Source organism: Doryrhamphus excisus, chromosome 1 (genome assembly GCF_030265055.1).
Source record: "Doryrhamphus excisus isolate RoL2022-K1 chromosome 1, RoL_Dexc_1.0, whole genome shotgun sequence".
Classification (NCBI taxonomy): Eukaryota; Metazoa; Chordata; class Actinopteri; order Syngnathiformes; family Syngnathidae; genus Doryrhamphus; species Doryrhamphus excisus.
In genome coordinates this window covers 22,920,001-22,937,652 of record NC_080466.1, presented here as the reverse complement: position 1 = coordinate 22,937,652, position 17,652 = coordinate 22,920,001, and the positions used below count along the sequence as shown (strand labels likewise).

At 47.7% G+C, this 17,652-nt stretch overlaps 5 non-coding genes across 5 annotated transcripts; all 5 read left to right on the top strand.

Moving 5' to 3' along the window:
• The first annotated feature begins 5,462 nt into the window (after positions 1 to 5,462).
• trnai-aau (transfer RNA isoleucine (anticodon AAU)) lies at positions 5,463 to 5,536 on the top strand. Its single transcript has one exon. It is a non-coding gene; the product is annotated as a tRNA-Ile (tRNA).
• Positions 5,537 to 6,114: 578 nt separating this feature from the next.
• trnai-aau (transfer RNA isoleucine (anticodon AAU)) lies at positions 6,115 to 6,188 on the top strand. Its single transcript has one exon. It is a non-coding gene; the product is annotated as a tRNA-Ile (tRNA).
• A 416-nt stretch (positions 6,189 to 6,604) lies between these two features.
• Positions 6,605 to 6,676, top strand: trnap-agg (transfer RNA proline (anticodon AGG)). The gene has a single exon. It is a non-coding gene; the product is annotated as a tRNA-Pro (tRNA).
• Positions 6,677 to 6,788: 112 nt separating this feature from the next.
• trnaq-uug (transfer RNA glutamine (anticodon UUG)) lies at positions 6,789 to 6,860 on the top strand. Its single transcript has one exon. It is a non-coding gene; the product is annotated as a tRNA-Gln (tRNA).
• Positions 6,861 to 7,452: 592 nt separating this feature from the next.
• Positions 7,453 to 7,526, top strand: trnai-aau (transfer RNA isoleucine (anticodon AAU)). The gene has a single exon. It is a non-coding gene; the product is annotated as a tRNA-Ile (tRNA).
• Positions 7,527 to 17,652: the final 10,126 nt, after the last annotated feature.

Genomic DNA, 17,652 nt, shown 5'->3' with positions numbered 1-17,652 from the left:
GTAGGATGTCATCTACATATAATAATATCTGGCTTCCATTTGGGGGTTCAAACGTGGACATACTGGCCATCATTGCTTGTGAATAAATTGTCGGGCTTTCACAATATCCTTGTGGTAAGCGTGTGTACGTATATATATATATATATATATATATATATATATATATATATATATATATATATATATATATATATATATATATATATATATATATATATATATATATATATATATATATATATATATATATGTATGTATATATATGTATGTATATATATATATATATATGTATGTATATATATATATACGTATATACATATATATATATATATATTTTTTTTGCAAACGTAAATGCGAACCTGAACTTTCTTTCTCTATTGGAATGGAGAAGAATGCATTACTGATGTCTACTATGGTGAACCATGTGACATCTGTTGGTAAAGAATTTAACAATGTGTGTGGGTCAGGCACACAAGGTGCTCTTGCCACCACAGCTTGATTTACAGCTTGTCCTGTATCATTCTCCATCCCACAGAGAGTGACACTTTTTCTCACTGGGAAAATAGGGATGTTACATGGTGGGTTATCGCATTCTACTAAGACTTAAGCTTTTAACAAATCTTCTATTGCTGGTTTTATTCCTTCATATGCATTTAGTTTTATTAGGTGTACTTGTAATTATACTATTATACTGGTTCATCATTTGGTTCTGGTTGTATTTGTTAAGACAAGCCTAGTCATGCTGAATATAGCTTTTGGTTCCTTTTTGACTTGTGGTTTTCCACTTTTATTTCCCATCTTGGGAATAATTTAGTCCCTGTTGTGATGATCTTCCTAGGGAAAACTAACAACAGGGTTGTTTGTCAGTGAGAGAGTAATGAACTTTTCTTTGAGGTAATTCTCAGGCTTCTACCCCGGTGAGGGTGGAGAATTCTTGCCTCTGCTTCCTCAAAGACTTACTCTTTTTCTCACCCTTTAATATGAAGACCTGTCTAGTGACAAAATCTCCCATTCACACACTCATTTGTACTTTGAAAACGTTTTCACATTCAAACCCTGAAAAGGCCTTTAACCGCGGAGGCTCTCCTTTCCTAGCCTAGCATGACCGTCAACTCCGTCTTTGCACAAAGAACTGCTAACTCGGTCTTTTTTTTTTTTTTCCCGTCCAGCCATTGGGGCAGATAGTATTGTTGATCTAAATGCCCTTACATGCTAAACAGATTTGCTCTGTGTCAGGAAAGGTGTTGGCTACAACTTCCCTGTACCATGAAATTTTATTTGCCGTTATTTGATGTCTTTGTTATGCCATTTGGAGCGACCGGACCGGAGCAAGAAGAAGAACAGAAAAGAAGAAGAGAAAGGTGGGGGGGGGGGGGGGGGGGGGCAGTAGCGGGAGAGACAAAAACAGCAGCAACAAGAATTCCCATAACAACAACAGTGACAAACAGAACAGTTAAATGTCAATGATGGCTAAGGGTCACAATAGAGATGATATCAGTGAAGTGAAACAGTCCAACTTACCAGTAGCAATAGTAACAATGAAGACATGAACCATGATAGTGAACACAATTACAGCCATACAGTTACAGTAATTAAAATCTCACTGCTTGACATCATTTTTACTGTAATAATAGCATACCAATAGCATATAGACATCAGGGATAAGATGGTAGATTGTGTAGAGAAGCACCCATGTGCTGTGAGTGTCCATATGGAGGTGTGTACTTCTGTGTATATATTCATATATGTGTGCGTAAGCGTGCTTGTGTATGTGAATGCGAGTGTGTGAATGTGTAATTGTCACTGAGAATGATAATAAATTATTATAATATAATAAATTATAATAAAACTAATCATTATTTATCTAAGTATTTAAAACAATAAATACATTAAATAATCTCAGACACAAGCCCCCATCCACTCAATACGCACACACGCAAGCACACACTGTGGACGTCCCCGGGTGGGGCGTCCGGGGCATCACAGGGCGGGGGACTCAGGGGTCCCAGACCCACAACCGGGCCCCGAGCCCAGGGAGGTACGGACCGCCAAGGCATAGCACCCCCAGACTCCCCTCGACCACGGCATCGGGGCTACGGCAGTGTGGCAGACAAAGGAGCGGGTGAGGGGAGGAGACCCGCACATGAGCAAGCGAGGGGGCGAGCAGGCGAGTGGTGAGGTGCTCCACCGCGCCGGCCGACACCCGCCGGGCAGCTCACCCCCGTGAGGGAGAGCCATAGCTCCAAGTCATGGGGAGGCCAAGCACCAGAGCCGAGGAGTTAAGACCAGCGCAAGGCCACCGACGGACCCCACCATCCACCGGGAGGGCCGTGCTAACTCGGTCTTACTGCGAGAGACCGCCAACTCCGCCTCATTACAAAGGACCGCCAACTCCGTCTTTTACAAAGGAAAGCCCGTCAAAAGGGCTCCTTCCTCTTGCACAAGACTGCCAAGTCCGCCCTATTGCAAAAGACTGCCAAGTCCGCCTTGTCACAGAAGACCGCCAGCTCTGTCTTTCTACAGAAGACTGCCGAGTTCGTCTCTTTGCTTGCCAGCGAATAGTATACACAAGGCTTTAGCACCGGGTGACAAACCTTATTGACCCGAGGGACGCACTCAGTTCTAGGGGTCAAGAACCCTTCTGGCCTCCCTGCATTGGTTGCCTGTTCGCTTTAGGATTCAATCTGAGATTTTGTTGTTTCCTATTCGACCTTTTAGTTTTGGATTAAATTCAATTTGTACCTTCATTTATTGTATTTTATTTTTACCTTTTATTTTACTAGCCTGTCCAGCACTTTAGAAACTCTGTTTATAAAATGTGCTATATCAATAAAGTGGATTGGATTAATGGGCTGCATGCGGCCCCCAGGTCTCAGTTTGCCCACCCCTGCTTTAACACAAAGGGACGACGCCCTTTCACTCACACTCTGATCAAAATTGCCTTACTGTTTGTTGTCTTCTCTTCCGTCGGTATCCCGTCAACCTTCAGCTTCCAGTTGTTGAACTGAGAAGACAGCTCATCAAAGGGTTTTGTCTGCCGTGGCCACGGTCTTTCTGTCTCGTCCGCTCCACAACTGGACTCCTCAGGTGTCTTGGGATCCGGCTCGAAGGACCAAGTAAAGGTCAGGTTCAAACTCCTGTGACACTTGTAAAAACACCTAAATACAAAAGAGACAGACAACAATATTCAAAGTTTCTCGCAACGAGGAGAGTGAAAAAATAAACCCAGTGACATGCCGCTCCACTCTGAGTATGCCATTCATGCTCCTCTCTTTTTATTTTCTTTAGGAGGTCCCTAATACATGGTCGTGCAACTCTAAGGGGAGGGGGAAGCAAGCAGTTGCACAAGCTGTACTTGTTGTCTATGTGTGTGTGTGTATGTGAGAATAATTACTTTTTGTGCATGTGTTCTTATCTTGGCCCATTTTGCATGATGAAACTTCTTCAAGGTTGCTGCTGGCATTCCCAGGCACCTGCAAGATTAGTGGTGCTGGGAGTTGCTGGTCAGCGTCTTGGAATGCTGCTTCAAAACACTCAAGACTATTGTCTATTGTCTAAGCAAACGGATATAAGGGTGATAACTTAACACTATAATAATTGAATTTACTTTTTATTCTAACATGTATGCCTTGAAAATCCTGTGGTACAGAATAAGGACAACAATCCACGATGACTTGACGTATATTCACCCTTTATTCTTTCTCTCAGAACAATAACAGCACTTCAGATCTCATAAGATGACTACACCAACAGTTGGCCGTTTGTTTTCAGCATTATTGGTTCAACAAACATTTGAACAGCTAAACATTTGTGATGTTAAGACAATGGCTTTACATGTCAATCTAGTGACAATTTCCACAGCCAATGTATACTTTTCACATATCTTTAGTACAATACTATCAGTAACACATTTCACATATTGCAGTTAACCTGCTTAATGCTATTCACCATACATTAAGGATTGCTAGCATTAGCCGTTAGCCATTTCACATGTGCTCAAGTGCTCTACAAAACATTTATAACAAACCACTTTGCAGTCAGCTGTTTACTTTAGCAACTTCTACACTCTTTACAGTCGTTTGCATACATTATTTCTACTTTATACTAACATGTGGTACAGAATAAAGAAGACAATCCACGAAGACTTGACGTATATTCACCCTCAGGATTTATTCTTCCTCTGTCGTTTTGTCACCTACTCTATACCACCATCGCTGCTAGCACCCCCTTAGTGGACCTTGCGGTATTACACTCAAACGCCAACAATGGAGATTTGGTTATTTTAGACACAAACATATAAAAAATAGTAGGGTGTCTTTTTTTCTTTTACAACTGACTTTTATATGGATGACAGGAACTATTACTACTCTTAAATGCTCTAACCATATTTATACATTTTAAACTGTTTTTTTTTGTTTTTTTAAACCATGTTACCTTATCTTTTATGTACCTTATACTCACACCACCCTTTTCTGCTTATAGCATGTCAACTGCCATGCAAGTCTGGAAGGCCATCAGAGAAGTAGCTATCTGCTACACTAACTGCTCTGAACGCTTCTTCAGTTTGATTAGAGAGACGCTGAACGTTATAATGCAGATAATGAATCACTTCAGTATTATGGTTAATGGAAATCAAAGGGATGATAGAAGCAAAACTGGATATAACCTGATCTATAATTTTATACTCCTCTGGGACGCCACGAGGGATACCTATGGCGTCAATGTACATCGGGTTGGGGGTGTCTAACCAGGGTGAGGTTGACACACCTCGCCTGGTCCTCAGGGTGGCTGGTGGCACGAGGTGAGACCCTACGGAAGTAGCACTATGCACTAGGCGCTCCACATCTACTGACAATACTGTCATTGGAAGAAGGAAAGAAATCGGGGCACAAACACCAGTCATGTTCTCGGTCGGTAACCTATCACTCACGCCGGGTCCACTGCACCACCACCAGAGGTCAGCCCTGAGTATCGTCCGGAAGAAGGCATCCATCTCGAAGGTAGAATTACACCAAGAGATATTAATGCCGGGTTGTACCAATGGGGAACCTGTGGAAACGGTAATGCACATAAATTTACCTTTCGCCACTGTGCTGCTGAATATGGGCTTACCTTTGACCTCTGTAACCTCGGGGTGCGCTATGGCGAATGGCCGACAATTAGCCGAGGCTGCTTCTGGAGCAGTGGATGTATTCATCAGGGACACTCGGCGGAAATCACAGCGGGAACTATTTGCAATAAGAGGCCCACTCCCAGGCACGCTAAACAATCTGTTTTCCTTGTTTTAGCTTGTTCCACCATCAAAAGCCAATTGTTAAACTGTCCCGAAATACCTGTCAAGAGCACAAACAAGGTGTCCACCAGGTACCCACTTATCGCCCTCAGACCCCAGCGTACCGATTGAGTCTGCTTCGGGGTACATAAAATTAAAAAAAACATAAAATATTGCAATGGTGTCCAGTGGCCGGTTAGCTCAGTTGGTCAGAGCGTGGTGCTAATAACGCCAAGGTCACGGGTTCAACCCCCGTACTAGCCACTCTTCTTTATGTGCTCCAGGAACAGCAAAAGCCCAGGGCGGCAACTTACCGGCCCCCATAACCGACATCACACCACCCACCCTCGACAAGGCCGGGGAAAGGTAAAGAAAACAACATGTCAACGCAGAGCGGCAAAAAACCTCTTGGTCACCAAGACTCAAGGAGCAGATCAATGGGGGCAGTGGACCCCATTATCCTCTTCAGAACACGAGTGCAGAGAATGCGGACCGTGAAGAAACAACAAAAGCCCCGGTTGACAACAACTAACAGTACACCACCACAAGGAAAACAGCATGGCGGCGACAAAAGCCCAAAAACCCCCAGGCCCCATAACCAACAGCGCACAACCCAGTCAACTGCGAAACACCCCCATCAAGGCTGCCAACCGACCGGGGAAAGGTAAAGAAAACAGCAGAGCAGCGGCAAACCTCTCGCCCACCGTGACTGCATGATCAATGGGGGCAGATGACCCCATTGTCCGAGAAGCAAAATTTCGACCACGAGCACAGAGAATGCGGTCTGTTAAGGATGAGTTAGTTGATTTGAGCTGGAAACATTTGATGCAAAGGTGTCCTGTGGTTGGTTAGCTCAGTTGGTCAGAGCGTGGTGCTAATAACGCCAAGGTCACGGGTTCAACCCCCATACTGACCATCCATCTTTATGTGCTCCAGGAACAACAAAAGCCCACGGCGACAACCCGCTGGTCTCCATAACCAGCATCACCCCACCCACCAGTGAAACACCCTCGACAAGACTGCCGAAAGACCGGGGAAAGGTAAAGAAAACAGCACGTCAAAGCAGAGCAGCAACAAACCTCTTGGTCACCAAGACTGCAAGGAGCAGATCAAAGGTGGCAGTGGACCCTATTATCCTCCACCCAAAATTTTACATCACGAGTGCAGAGAATGCGGACCGTGAAGGAACAAAAAAGCCCTCGTCCACAACACCCCGTCCCTCATAACCCCCCCGGTCCCCATAACCAACAGCGCACAACCCAGTCAACTGCGAAAACACCCGCATCATGGCCGCCAACTGACCGGGGAAAGGTAAGTATTTGCCCAAGCAGGGGCTTGTTGGTCTAGTGGTATGAGTCTTGCTTAGGGTACAAGAGGTCCCGAGTTCAATTCTCGGACAAGCCCTGAACTACTTTTCTACACAATTCCCAGAACACCACCATCAGAGAAGTTATATCAACGCTAATGTAATCTGACAGGATGTACTTCAGGGCCCGGCGCTGTCTGTACCCTTGCAGGTTCCGTGGTGTAATGGTTAGCACCCCGGACTTTGAATCCAGTGGTCTAAGTTCAAGTCTTGGTGGAACCAAGGGATTGTCCTGTTGCCCTTGTATTTTGAGGGCAAAAAGGAGACGTTTGCACCGTGTGCCACCGCACCACCACCAGAGGTCAGCCCTGAGTATCGGCCGGAAGAAGGCATCCATCTGTAAGGTAGAATTACACCAAGAGATATTAATGCCGGGTTGTACCAATCGGGAACCTGTGGAAACAGTAATGCACATAAATTTACCTTTCGCCAGTGTGCTGCTGAATATGGGCTTACCTTTGACCTCTGTAACCTCGGGGTGCGCTATGGCGAATGGCCGACAATTAGCCGAGGCTGCTTCTGGAGCAGTGGATGTATTCATCAGGGACACTCGGCGGAAATCACAGCGGGAACTATTTGCAATAAGGGGCCCACTCCCAGGCGCGCTAAACAATTATTCAACAAGTTTTCCTTGTTTTAGCTTGTTCCACCATCAAAAGCCAGTTGTTAAACTGTCCCGAAATACCTGTCAAGAGCACAAACAAGGTGTCCACCAGGTACCCACTTATCGCCCTCAGACCCCAGCGTACCGATTGAGTCTGCTTCGGGGTACATAAAATTAAAAAAAACATAAAATATTGCAATGGTGTCCAGTGGCCGGTTAGCTCAGTTGGTCAGAGCGTGGTGCTAATAACGCCAAGGTCACGGGTTCAACCCCCGTACTAGCCACTCTTCTTTATGTGCTCCAGGAACAACAAAAGCCCAGGGCTGCAACTTACCGGCCCCCATAACCGACATCACACCACCCACCCTCGACAAGGCCGGGAAAGGTAAAGAAAACAGCATGTCAAAGCAGAGCGGCAAAAAACCTCTTGGTCACCAAGACTCAAGGAGCAGATCAATGGGGGCAGTGGACCCCATTATCCTCTTCAGACTACGAGTGCAGAGAATGCGGACCGTGAAGAAACAACAAAAGCCCCCGTTGACAACAACTAACAGTACACCACCACAAGGAAAACAGCATGGCGGCGACAAAAGCCCAAAACCCCCCAGGCCCCATAACCAACAGCGCACAACCCAGTCAACTGTGAAACACCCCCATCAAGGCTGCCAACCGACCGGGGAAAGGTAAAGAAAACAGCATGGCAAAGCAGAGCAGCGGCAAACCTCTCGCCCAACGTGACTGCATGATCAATGGGGGCAGATGACCAAAAAGGAGGCATTTGCAAGTGGACCTGAGACCCAGTAGAGAGAGACACAAAAACAGCAGCAACAAGAATTCCCATAACAACAACAGTTACAAACAGAACAGTTAAATGTCAATCATGGCTAAGGGTCACAATAGAGATGATATCAGTGAAGTGAAGCAGTCCAACTTACCAGTAGCAATAGTAACAATGAAGACATGAGCCATGATAGTGAACACAATTACAGCCATACAGTTACAGTAATTAAAATCTCACTGCTTGACATCATTTTTACTGTAATAATAGCATACCAATAGCATATAGACATCAGGGATAAGATGGTAGATTGTGTAGAGAAGCACCCATGTGCTGTGAGTGTCCATATGGAGGTGTGTACTTCTGTGTATATATTCATATGTGTGTGCGTAAGCGTGCTTGTGTATGTGAATGCGAGTGTGTGAATGTGTAATTGTCACTGAGAATGACAAAAGGAGAGAGACTGCCTTCTACCACCCAGCAAACCCTGCCCCGCGCAGCCAGGTCAAGCCCCCACCGCCAGAGATCCTCCGGCCCCGTGGGTGTGGGCAAAGCCAGGGCCGACTCCCCAAGACCCGCCCCCGAAGCATCTCCCTGAAGAGACCAGCAAGAGGCCATGGAGGAGCAATCCCAACCGGCAACAGGGCGCCAGCAGGCCGGAGGAGAGCCGCACCCCCGAGACCAGCGGGAGACCATACCCCACTAGGGCAGAAGGGCATCGAGGGCCACACACCTGTGGGCACAGGGGCGCCCCCGCCAACCGGGAGGGAGCCCATCTACGGCCGGAGGCGCCGCCCCCCGCCCCCCACACACCCCCAGGAAGCAGAACCCGGCCCGCCCCAGGTAACCCCAGGCCTGACTACCAACACAGGACCGCCCCGGCCAGGACAGAAGAGGCCCGGGCACACTGCCCCATGGAGGACCGGGCGGTAGAGATGGAACGCCCTGCGCCAGACCCCCGCAGAGCCCCCCCCATATATCTATATAGCCATATACACACACGCACACGCACACCCACACATATATATATAATTATAATAAAACTAATCATTATTTATCTAAGTATTTAAAACAATAAATACATAAAATAATCTCAGACACACGCAAGCACACACTGTGGACGTCCCCGGGTTGGGCGTCCGGGGCATCACAGGGCGGGGGACCCAGGGGTCCCAGACCCACAACCAGGCCCCGAGCCCAGGGAGGTACGGACTGCCAAGGGATAGCACCCCCAGACTCCCCTCGACCACGCCATCAGGGCTACGGCAGTGTGGCAGACAAAGGAGCGGGCGAGGGGAGGAGGCCCGCACATGAGCAAGCGGAGGGGGCGTGCAGGCGAGTGGTAAGGCGCTCCACTGCACCGGCCGACACCCGCCGGGCAGCTCACCCCCGTGAGGGAGAGCCATAGCTCCAAGTCATGGGGAGGCCAAGCACCAGAGCCGAGGAGTTAAGACCAGCGCAAGGCCACCAACGGACCCCACCATCCAACGGGAGGGCCGACCCCCCCCCCCCACCCGTGCCCCCAGAACCAGCAGCGCTCCACCCACGTACCGGAGAACCATCCCTGACGAGCCCTAAGGCAAGACTGGGGATGGGCAAAGACAGGGACAGCGATGCAGCAGAGCATAGGACCAGTGGCAGCAGACACCCAAACGCCCAGAAGAGCACCGTCCCCCCAGCAGGCCCCACTCCAAGGAGCATGTCCCCATGAGCAGGATCAGGCCCCCTCCCAACACACAGCCCGGTCCCCGCAGCAGCCACCACAGCACAGCAACCCCAAGCCACCACCGTAGACTTCAGGCCACCAGCAGTGCGGACCCCACTGCCTGGAGGCCGGTGAACGCCCCCCCCAAGGGCACGTTGGTGCCCGCGACCCAGGACAGACCCAGGGAGGTAGCGCCAACCATGACCCTAGCGCAAGCCCCGGCGTCAGCTGGTTTGAAATTGACTTTTAATTACTGAAGTGTGTGTGAGGGTTGCCTTGCTTTTATGCTTTTAAGGATGTTCTTTTTCATTGGCAGGTGCTGAGGGCCCAGAGCAGCAGCGGTTTCCCTGTTGGTCCCCTTTTTTCCCACTTTTGGTTTACTGAGTCACGGATGCAGTGTGGTTTGGATCCCTCCCATTATGTTACCGATGTCGTGGTAAGCCCCAGCCCAGGCCTCTTTTCTTTTTGACTCCTCCCATCACCACTTTATTTGTATTATTCATGGTTTGTCACTCATTTTAAGATAATCGTTTAATAAAATAACTACTTTTATCATTGTAAATCACGATCTTGTTCTGTGGGATTTTGGGGATTAATGTAGAGTTTGTGATTGATCAAACCTGTTACATCCTGGGGTGAAAGTCCCCAGGTGGCGTTGTCAGCAAACTACCTACCCCGCTCGCTTTGCCACACACGCAATGACACCACAGCTCCTCCATGCAGGCCAGTGATGCACCCAATCAGTCATCTGGGAAATATGGATTGTGTGTCCAAACTGGGGACAGATGCTTGTGTATACACCTTCAGAGATCAAGCACATGTCCTTCTTCCCATGTTTTTGTAAAAGTAGGAATTGAACGGCTATGTTTCCACCCAGTTTCGAACCGGGGATCTTTTACATGTGAATGGGGATCAATGGGGAATGGGCTGTGAAGAGGACTGGCGAGGTCACAAAGCAGTTGCCAAACAATGAATCACGACGATGTGTCCAAAGTGGGGGCAGAATGACAATTGTCCAAATTGACTTCTCCTTTGTAGGGAAAATTGTAGTTCATATAACATGTTCCAGAAATAATGGGCTTTTTTTCAACAAAACAAGAAATCACAATTGGAAATGAGGCTTGAAAGGTTTAAAAGCCAGCTGTGAAGAAAGCACCTGAGCCAACCTCAGGCTCACCTTAATGTCTCAGTGAACTCAAGGTTGGCTGGATGGGCGGGATTTTGAAGTTAAGGTCCCTTTTCCAAACTATTTGCCAAGTCACAATGCAAATCAGGATTATGCTGAAAACCGTGCTTGAACCAGGGACCTTTAGATCTTCAGTATAACGCCCTCCCATCTGAGATATTTCAGCTGCTAAAGTGGCTCTCAGTCTGGGCTAAAAGTAGGGCAGTGTGACACTGGGTCTGCTCCACATAAGTTGCTGTGTCCCTGGTCCAGTATGTTGTCATCTTGGGTTGGAATGTCCCCATGCTGGTAACAGGTGGGGAATACAGACCATTGATGAGAATAAGTGGTGCAGAAAATGGATGGATTTCATTGGTTGAAGTCTCCAGCTACCATAAAATTGTTCATGGTCCACGAGCCTCTGTTTTGAATTCCCCTTTGGCCAATTGACACCACATCAAAGATGGCGGCGCGCACAGACGCAGCGGCTCACGGCTCTCCCTTTCAGTGCTTTTTTGCTTATTTTATGTGTGTTTGTCTATGGACTCTCTCCACGTATACATCGGCATTACACCACTACACCCGACAGGACCTTGTGGACATCGGCTACCGACACAAACTGGCAGTTTGCAGAGACTTTCATCGTCGACACAACATCCCAGACGAACTAGCGAGACCACCGGGCGCTCCGTGGATTGTTGTCGGGTCTGGAAAGACGCGCAGGCGGCGTCGGGAGCGCAAGCAGAAGCGGGGTCGCAGGTCCGGCCTACTGCTACGGCTACGAAACAACCCACATAAGCCACCCCTGCCCAGCCTGTACCTCACCAACACCAGATCCATTACCCACAAAAAGGACGACCTGGAGTTACAGCTTGAGGGAAAACGCTACATTCGTGACTGTTGTGTTCTAATCATCACGGAGACCTGGCTCAAACCGACGATCCTCGATGCTAGCGTGCAGCTAGCCGGCCGCTCTCTACACCGCTGGGATCGAACAGAGGACTCCGGTAAGAGCAGAGGTGGGGGGGTCTGTATTTACGTGCATGAGGATTGGTGCAACAACAGCAAGATCATAGAGACTCACTGCTCCCCTGACATTGAGTACATGTCCGTAAGATGCCGGCCGTATTTTCTCCCGAGGGAGCTAACTGTTGTGATCATCACCGCTGTTTACATCCCACCGGATGCTAACGCTAGCACGGCACTCTCTCTCCTGTTGAACGTCATCAATGAACATCAGCGGGCCCACCCTGATGGCGTTCATATTATAGCCGGGGACTTTAATAAGGCCAATTTAAAGACTGTACTCCCGAAGTTTCATCAGCATGTCAAGTGTCCAACGCGAGGAGCAAACACTCTTGATCATGTTTGCTCAAACATAAAGCACGGCTACAGAGCAACACCACTCCCCCACCTTGGACAGTCAGACCATCTCTCCCTGCTGCTCACTCCTGCATACACCCCCCTCACACGCAGATCCAGACCCACCAAAAAGATCATCACCACATTTCCGGAAAATGCACTCAGTGAACTTCAGGACTGCCTCCAACACACAGACTGGGACCTATTTCAACATCAGGACCTGCAAACATACACAGTGACAGTACTAGACTATATCAAGTTTTGTATGGGAACTGTGTCTGTGGACAAAGTCATCCGGATTTTTCCAAACCAGAAACCCTGGATGACCAGCCAGGTCCGCTCCCTCCCCAAAGCCCGCGACTCTGCCTTCAGGTCAGGCGACAGAGCTCTGTACAGTACGGCTCGAGCAGACCTAAGAAGAGGAATAAAAACAGCCAAAGCGGACTACAACAGGAGGATAGAGTCCCACCTCTCCAGCAATAGACCACGAGAGGTGTGGCAGGGACTGCAGAGCATCACTAACTTCAGAGGACGTGATGTGATGTCAGGAGACCTGAGCGTCAACTCAACAGTTTCTTTGCCCGCTTTGAAACACCACAGCCACACTCATCTTCTCCAGCCCTGCCCCCAGCCTCTCCCGGCCCCACGACGACCCCCCCCCCCCCCCATTAACTGTAGGAGAGCATGACGTGAGGCGTGTGCTCCAAGCAGTGGACCCCAGGAAGGTCCCGGGCCCTGACAGCATACCTGGAAAGGTTCTCCGAGCATGTGCACACCAGCTGTCCGGAGTCTTCTGCAGGATTTCCAACCTCTCCCTGGCCCAAGCAGTCATCCACACCTGCCTGAAATCCGCCACAATCATCCCCATCCCGAAAAAGTCACCCGCATCCAGCCTCAGTGACTATCGCCCTGTTGCCCTCACATCCATAATCATGAAGTGCTTTGAGAGACTGATCCTCCAGCACATAAAAGGCTGTCTCCCCCCCCCCCCCCCACTCGACCCCCACCAGTTTGCATACCGGGCGAACAGATCCACAGAGGACGCCATCGCCATAGCCCTGCACGCGGTGCTGAACCACCTGGAACAACAGCACAGCTATGCCAGGATGCTCTTTGTGGATTACAGCTCGGCCTTCAACACCATCATCCCGGACATCCTAACTACAAAACTGGACACCCTAGGCCTCCCTCCCCTCACATGCAGATGGATCAAGGACTTCCTAACAAACAGACCCCAGACTGTGAGACTCGGCCCCCACCTTTCCTCCACCCGCAGTCCGAGCACCGGATCACCACAGGGCTGCGTGCTGAACACACACGACTGCAGTCCGGCCCATGAGAGCAACATCATCGTCAAGTTTGCTGACAACACCACAGTGGTCGGACTGATCTCATAGGGTGACGAGGCAGCTTACAGGGAGGAGGTCCAGAGGCTGACGACCTGGTGCTCCGACAACAACCTAGCCCTGAACACGCACAAAACAAATGGAGATCATCGTGGACTTCAGAAGGAACAGAAGTGACCCGTCCCCCCTCTACATCAATGGCGAGTGTGTGGAAAGGGTCCACACATTCAGGTTCCTGGGAGTCCAGATCTCCGGCGACCTCTCCTGGACAGACAACATCACAGCTGTCATATAGAAGGCCCAGCAGTGTCTACACTTCCTGAGAGTCCTCAGGAGGAAGAACCCGAACAGGGAGCTGCTACTGGCCTTCTACCACTCGTCCATCCAGAGCCTGCTGACCTACTGCGTTTCCACCTGGTACGGAAGCTGCACTGAGGCGGACAGAGGGAGGCTTCAGAGGACAGTCACAGCAGCGCAGCGCATCATCGGCTGCCCTCTCCCCTCCCTGACGGACATCTACTCCACCCGGTGCCTCAGCAGAGCTCGCAACATCATCAAGGACAATTTACATCCCGGTGCTCAGCTGTTTGACCTGCTGCCCTCCGGCAGACGCTACAGGTGCATCAAGGCAAAAACAAGCAGACTGAGAAACAGCTTCTTCCCAAGAGCCATCACCACCCTGAACTCAGACATACAACGTACAAATGTGCAATATTTTCCATCACTGCCTCTGTTACTAACTCAATCATATTTATTTATTTAACAACCATTACAATACACTCATATATGACTTTACTCATCTGTATACACCAGACATTATTTGCACTATGACCCATTGATCATTGCACTAAAATTAATATATCTGCTCCTGCATATGCTCCTGTGCAATACTATGTGTATATTTTGGATATCTTGTATATATCTTGTTAAATTGTTTTTTTTTCCTCTACTTTATATATTTTTTTGTTTCTTTAAACTTGACTACTTCACTGGAAGGAGAAGCTCTCCAATTTCGTTGTACATCTTGTATAATGACAATAAAGGCCATTCCATTCCTATGGAACTTTATGCTGAGCCATGCGAGGTACGCCATATGGCTGAGACGGAACCTCACAAAGTTTGAAAAAAAGAAGATACCCGTATGGACATACTTTGAGGCTAATGTAAAGAAGGCCATGTCGATATGCCGGGCCGCCAACCAAGAAAGCTTCGAGAACTCTTTTACAGAAGGGAGCAGCCTAATCTCAGTTGCAGACAATGGCAAAATAATGTTCAACTTATAGGCTAGAGAGAGGACAGGGAAAACAACATTATAATAGTAATCGAAAATAATAGTGATAATAATAATGACAACAATTAAAAATATACATACATACATATATATATATATATAGCTCCATGTTTGATGAATTTATTAAAGTTTTGTTTTTTAGGGCCTTCCACCGGCTTCGTGGTCAATCTATTTGGGAAGGAAACATGGTTCCTGTTGAGTCCCGTCCCTGAAATTTTGCACACTCATGCAGAATAGTTGTCTGATGATATGGTGAAAATTGGTGGACCTAGCTTGATGCTTGGCCTCAGGTTGCGACCCTCGCCTCCAGTTTGCCCACCGGTCGGCCACCGTTTCCAGTTTGCCCGCAGGCCGGCAGCTGACAACAGATTGCCCGCCGACCGCTGCAGTCTGCGCCCCGCCGCCGGCTTTGTATTGCTCTTTAGTCGCCGGCAGCCGCAGTCTTCATCTTGCGCTCTAGTCGTCGCCGTCAGTCCGCTGTCCCGCAGTCTTCAGCAGAGTAAGACAAAGCTTACATTAGCAACGACTTTACCGTTGAGAAAACACAGTATATGATTGCCCAATCAATTAGAGTCACGGTGTCATGAAAAAATCCCATCAAACATCAACACAATAGATAGATTTAGAACAGACTTGGCCAGTCGTGTGCAAGAATAACCTATTTACGTGGATTAAAACAAGTAATTTAACAGCTATTTATTTCATAGACAGTATCGCAAAGCACGCTGGGATGTGCGCCTATCGACGCTACAATATAAAGAGGACAAGGAACTGCTGATTATGATGCGGGCGAGGGAGGATGTCAATTAAGGGCCTCAATTCTTGAATTTCTTCTCCTTAAAAATTACTTTTATGCAACTATTGGCTACGTTATCTGTATCATGTGTCATTTGTGTGCTTTCAACATATACTTGTTAGTCCTAAATACAGTACACTTCAAGAAGACGTTTGTGTGTTTTCGAAGTGACCACGGGAGGGCGATAGAGGCTGATATCATCTATGTATGTCCGTCACAGGCCACCGTACTGATCCGCCAGTAGGCGGTGACGTCACGTGAAATCCAACAAATCAAATAATACCACATTTTTTTGCAGCACCCTACAAACGGTACCCAAGGTGCTTCGGGAGTATAAAGTATTAGTTCTCTTGTTATAGTGTGTAAAATCATTGTGAAACACGACGTCACATCCGCGCTGTAACTTCCTGTTTGCACTTCCTGGTTTCGTCCCGAAAAATGGCGCCGACGATCCCAATTACGGTGTGTCAATCTGTTGGCAGCCAAGCTGAAGTATTCTAGAGGGAATGCCGTCTACTGTTTGTAAAACTAATAGACGTGATTGTTGAAACGCTTTATTGAAAATGCTTGAGAATATATTACATGTGTATTGCTTAATTTTTTGAAGTTTTCAACGCTGTTGCAGGCATGTGTTTGGCCAGCTATGTGGGGCGGGTTGAGCGTGAACCAGGAAGTGCGGGGATCTCGTGTGCGCGCGCGCTGTTCTCTCGTTGCTGCGTAGTCGAAAAAGACCGTCTTTCTTTCTCTGACAAGTCAGGCCGCCCCTTACCAGGGTTTGGGGCTGAAAATACTGACAGTTAACACCGCCACGACCGTGAAGAAGTGCCGAAATAAACGGTTTGTCTTGCAACAGCATTGTTTTCATTGACGCCAATTTCATTTGGTATGGAGTCGGCGTTCCAACACCCTGACGGAGAACACCGGAGTTGCCATTTAACTCTGACGCCGCACAAGCAATGCTACAAGGTCAGTATTTAAAGTTTTAAGTCACATTGAAGCACGAATAGTGGCGTTTCGCTCCGACAGTAGGACAATATACAGTATATAAACGATGTCGAAGTTGACGAGCTGAAGCCAAGGTCGCCATTTTGTGGACATAATTTGCGCGCAGAATGCTCGAAATGACGGAAGCAATTGTTTCAACCGGTTCATTTGCAATCCATAACATAATGTGAACGACTTTGGGACAAATGTACACCGACATTTTAAAAGTATGGTTCTCTACCCTCGTCATAGTCAATGACAACTGAAGCTAAAAGTGGTTTATTTAGAAATATTTCGGTTGACGTGAAAATCCCTTGATGTCCTGGTTACGTCGCGTGCATGGCGTGTTAAGTTCGTGTCGGAACCTGTTGCCATCAGAGGCAAGGCATCTATCTGTTAGGTGAGTGTAAGCCGCTGATTTTATCTTTGAGCATCATTTTGACAACGGAAGAGAAAACACACTCATAACCCTTCTCCCTTATTCGGTCTATTTTAATGGCGACTAAAAAACTTACTTCTGAGCCCCACATCATTACAATAACCAAGCTCCGAACCTGGGGAGACAGAGCCTTCTCCATCGCTGCCCCCACCCTCAGGAACTCTTTGCCCCATTGATTCCGTGCTTGCCCTGACCTTCCCACTTTCAAAAAACAACTCAAAACCCACCTCTTTAAATCTGTTTTTAATGTCTAACTTTTTTATATCTGACTGTTGCGCCCCGCCCCGCTTTTACTCATGTTTTAACTGTGTATTAACCAATGAATGTTGTATTTTGGTGTGTCTTCTGTTCTGTTTACTTACTTTATTCAACTCCATTCTTCTGTAAAGTGTGTTTGAGTATTTTGAAAAGCGCTATACAAATAAAATGTATTATTATTATTATAAGTATTCAATGCAGGAATTCATTTTATAAAACAGTATTTCATTACAGCAAAGGAATAGCAGCTAATCTTACAACTTCTGTTACAGATGAAAAGCCGCTT